Below are 5001 nucleotides of genomic sequence, written 5' to 3'. Positions count from 1 at the left end.
TGTGACTATTGTCTATTGATCATGTAACATTGTTAACATAGTATAGATTTACAAGGCAATAATATACAAAGTTCCTCCTTGTACTTGTTAATTTGTTTCTGCATAAATTCTTTAAAGAGGATCAGACAGGGAGGCAAAGTCATTAAACAGTACATAGTGTCAAGCTATTTCGTCATTTCATGCACATTTCCTGTCTGCCCAGCAACATTTGTGCTTTCTGTGGAAGTTTATTTCATCTTGTTATTTTTACCCCTCTCAATGGCAATAGTCCACTTCTACATGTAAGATCAGGGTTAGATTTAAGGAAGGCCTGTGAGGGAGTGCACTCTTCAAGTGTTGGTTAGAGGGGATTTAGGAGAGGGGATGAATATTTACCTACAAAGTAGAACACATGAAGAATTAAGCCAAAGCAATTGTAATTCATGTTTTAATTGAGCACATTTCAAAACTCCCATTCATAATATAAAAGGTAACAGAATTCAACAAAAATGTATGGCATGATATGGCATTGAAATCTAATCCAACAAGCACCCTAACAAAACCATTGTGGATCCATTCCTGTGTAAGGTGCTGTTTTCATAATTATTCAGATAATTATTCCTGGTAACTTACATACAAATGAAGCATTGAAATTGGACGAGAACCTTGGTGATATATTTCTTTGCCATCCAGTCATCAGGAACCACTGTATTTGATGATGAAACAGATTTTCAAAATTCTCTTCCTGTATGTTTATTTATCTAACAATGAATAATATTAAACCTAACATGGTTTTATATTCACATAATGCACTTATGTGACTTGAGACTTGAATTTAAACTCGCACTTCGGGATACTAGTCTGCCGCTAAATTTATGTATGAATTTAAGCATGTGTATTTTATTAACAGGTTTATGTTACTTAGGATATGTCACTTGATGGGTTACACACATCATACCAGTGAAGATTGGACTCTGGTAATTTATTTGTAAACTGGCTTTTGGACTTTTTCTTTTTATTTATCTGTACCACCCAAATGCGTTCCAGCTGCGTTCGAATGGAACGGCAGTATCAAAACCGTTTCTTGGCTGCATCTGATCATTGATCAGTAATCATCATTATACTCATTTTGGAAATTTTCGATGTTATACCGAGTTTATTTCATTATGTTGAACAATCGAGACGCGTCCAGAACGTGACCTAATTTTGGAACGCGAACGCGAGTCGTTAAGTTACTTCTGAGCGGTACTACCTCGACTCCATTTATCCTGTCTTGCTCCAGTATCTTTGTTTTCTCATTGAAACTTTCCACCTCACAAGGTATCACGTACATTCTTTTTCCTTCTCCTTACTTTGAAAGGAAGTTAAATCATAATCAATTACATCCAAGAGAGTCCACATTCTTACAATGCATTTGGTGTGATTTCATTAATGTTCAAGCATTGCTGATCAAATGCCATTGACTGAAGTTAATCGTGTGTTCTAATTTACTTCAGGTACTTCGAACTTAGAGGCAGTGATTCTCCTTTGCTTTCAAGTGCGTAGTCACCAGTCAGGGGGAGCAAAAGGCAATTGCCCACCCTTTTTAAATTACAATTTCAAATTGGTAGCACGTTTTTGTTCAGCACGACGTAAGTTCTTGCCCCCCCTGATAAATTCCGCATACGTTTATTAAAGTGTATGCAAAATGAACATTTGAGGCATACCTTGTTAACTTACGTTCTTCAATCTACCTGTCCATTTAATCTTCTTTATCTGGAGAACCAGTAAACTACATCTACTGGAAGCGTTCTTATGCTTTTTTCTGCCTTTGATAACAACCGCGTACATACAACGGGAGTCATTTCATTTGGTTTAAACAATTATTTTTGGTACACATTATAGGAAGAAAAAAATTAGTTACGTATAACTCACACTCATGTCAGTATCATTGTTCTATTGCAGATGTTTTCGAAGGAAAAAGAAATTTTATCGGCTTTTGCAGAAAAGAACTGGAATAATCATTTCCCCATTGACTGCTCAGTCAAATTAATATAAGTGAAAAATGTACAAATATCAAGACTGTTTGGTTCCATATAGAGTTGTACTATCAATGATGAAATAAACGTAGATTTGTGAATAAATTACCATATTTATGTTCGTTTGCAGCTGTAATCACTACATCATCTGAAACTGATCCAGCAGGACTCGCAATATATTCCACACCACTCTAGAAAAACAAGTTACAAACACTATTCAAACTATATTCATTGAAATCAATGCACCTAGAAATTACTGTTGAGGCTGCCAAAAAACAAACAAAACAAATACCATTAATTTTAGAGCTACAATGGCACTGGAAACTGACATGGATGATAAAGGAAGGCTCGGCGTTGACATTACATGCTTGAATAATGCTTAAATAAGCTGAACTCGATGTTTCAGTAGGCTATGGTGAACAATCATTTCTTGCTATGACTTGCTAATATACCAATTATGTAGTGAAAGGAATTGAATAATTGTAAACAGTGTGAATATGCATGTAGAACAATAGAAACAAAGTGGTGATATGTCCTTTTCATTACGAAGATCATTTCTGTTTGTTTGGTGAACACATTAACTGCACTTAGAGCAGAAAAATATAGGTACCTGGGCTGCGCGATCAATGTTGTCTTGAAATGGGAAAAAATGCATCAGAACTTAAAGAAACTTCTTTTAGCTCCTTTAACCAAGAACTTCTTTCTTGCTGCAACATGGAACGTTTCAAAAGTTATTTTTAGATAAAGTTACGCGACATTTGCAGCTTAAAGACATAATAATAAGTAGCTACTTTAGTAAGATCTGAAGGTGGATCTTCAAGCATCGATTCCAAGTACTTCTACTCATATCCTTAACATAAAAGCAAATATTTATCAATGTCAAAAGATTATAGGGGATGTAAAAAAACGCAATCAGTGAATGAATAAATTACAACCACAGTGACAATTGTCAAAGTGATAAAACTGTGTGTATGGAAACAGTTTAAATTCCCAGGTCTGTCACACGTGATATTATTACATGACTGGAGTCCCTGAAATGATTAAATAAAATACAAATAGCACCTGTCCACTGTTCCGTTGACAAACACGTCAATAACGTTAGATTTTCTGCTCGTTTACTCCCCTAACGTATGCAAAGCAAAGTATTACTTAATAAACATGCACGATGTGATGGCTAGTGTCTTAGAATATCACGTCTACTACAAGGTCATTTTACTCTACTTACCGTTTTGAATTTCATTCCAAGAACTTGGGATGTTGTCAAACCACCTAAAACATTAAATAAAACGATTCAATCATGTCCGTATCAATTTGACATGGATTAACAGTCAATGTTACCAAATACCAACCAATTATTACTTTTATCACCAGCCAGAACGAGTGCAGTGAATACGTAATTGTTGACCAGCTCAATTCCGATGACCTGAAGAAATAAATAGAGTTGGGCTCATCATTGCAACAATATTCGTACGTTTCATTATCGAGCAAAAAGGCAAAGAGCAGTTGGGAAGTTTAATTTTACGTATATGGTTATGGTAAAGTTTTTATAGGAAAAATCAGTCGTTACACTTAAATCTTAAGTTGGTTAAAGAAAAATAGACAAGCACATTATAAGAAGTACCTGGCCATTCTTAGCATAGCAAACAGAATTAGTTATTGTATACTTAGGCGCTACTGTTGCCGACCAAGTCACGTAATGCTTCGCCACTTATCTGGGCAAGAATACAAAGCCAAGAACAAATAAATAGGTATGTTACATAATTACACAATATCCCATCTACAGGCTTAAGCATGTAACTGACAATAAATGATTACCTCGCATCTTTTTGTCTTCACATTTTCAAACAATTTCTTGTCAATCTTTCCATTATTCCTGATTTGCTCCATTTCAAGCCAAATAGCGTTCAGTTTTCTGACAATGGTGGCTCATAGTTTGAGTTCATCTAAAGCACAGAACATGTATGCTCGTAATGTATTTGGTCATCTCCATTGATTTTGTGCAAGCGTAATACACAATTAAGGAATTTGCCACTACATATGCGTCTGTAGTATTTTTATTAAGTATGCTAAAATGTAGCTAAGTTTCTTAATTATCAACAAAAATTGATCAGAAAAGTCTACAGTATGCTTCTTTTGATCAGCATTACCCATCAATATGTTGAATGAGTCTCAAATTGTTGAAGATGATTTGGTGTTTTATTTTATCAGTTGGGAACGCTATAGAAGCTAAGTTGATGGCCAACACACTCATAAGTTTGATATATTTTATTAATCACGGTTTCACATACAGATATGTATACTCGACTAAAGACTCGAAATTACTGCTCATCCACCTTGAATACAGTCCTAAATTCACCCTTACTCACGTAATTGTACCACTACTAATGATTAACTTTGTATACGATTACGTAATTCAAAATCGTCCAGTTCCTATACATTATCAAGTTTATGATAATCACAAACGTCAAAAAAAGAACTAGGGATCAAAGGATAGTGCAAAGTTAAAAAACACACCTTTTGACTTGTAAATTGTATCAACCGTAAAATGTTTCATAATAGTCACATATTACTGCAGAAATTATCTTCATGAGCATGCGCAGTCCACAAACCAATTGTTCGAGTTCATAATCATAGAAACGACCAACTGGATCTCCTTACACAGCTCTGGGAGTAACTAAGCAGCACGCTCAATCACAAACTATTAGAAATATCAAAGGGAATTTGCAGTCAACAGAACAACTGTCAGTTTAAACCTGGAAGGCTAAATACATATACATATATAGTATATGTCAAATGGCTACTGCATAGACTGGGTGTTATAAGGTTGCAATTCATAGCTTGCCACTCTCTCTCTGCATATCACCAGGATGGTCTGAAGCTTTCCTATAGAAAGCACAGTCAAACAGTGCAGTAGGGCAAAATCTCACACCAAACGTTACCATGCGACGCTCTAGTGTTCAACTGTCTGGAGGCATGGACCGAACATAATTTTTGATTTTCAAAA

The 5001-nt window shown here is 35.2% G+C and overlaps 2 long non-coding RNA genes across 2 annotated transcripts; one reads left to right on the top strand and one right to left on the bottom strand.

Annotated features, from left to right (window-relative positions):
• The first annotated feature begins 670 nt into the window (after nt 1-670).
• LOC124455334 lies at nt 671-1953 on the top strand. The gene is made up of 3 exons (XR_006951802.1): nt 671-726; nt 890-956; nt 1924-1953. It is a non-coding gene; the product is annotated as an uncharacterized LOC124455334 (long non-coding RNA).
• A 172-nt stretch (nt 1954-2125) lies between these two features.
• Nucleotides 2126-2660, bottom strand: LOC124455333. The gene is made up of 2 exons (XR_006951801.1): nt 2608-2660; nt 2126-2188 (listed from the first exon to the last, which is right to left on the bottom strand). It is a non-coding gene; the product is annotated as an uncharacterized LOC124455333 (long non-coding RNA).
• Between the last annotated feature and the right edge of the window lie 2341 nt (nt 2661-5001).

This window comes from Xenia sp. Carnegie-2017, unplaced genomic scaffold, assembly GCF_021976095.1.
Source record: "Xenia sp. Carnegie-2017 unplaced genomic scaffold, XeniaSp_v1 HiC_scaffold_31, whole genome shotgun sequence".
Lineage (NCBI taxonomy): Eukaryota > Metazoa > Cnidaria > Anthozoa > Malacalcyonacea > Xeniidae > Xenia > Xenia sp. Carnegie-2017.
The sequence above is the reverse complement of the archived record's forward strand: the minus strand, read 5'-3'. Positions and strand labels throughout refer to the sequence as shown.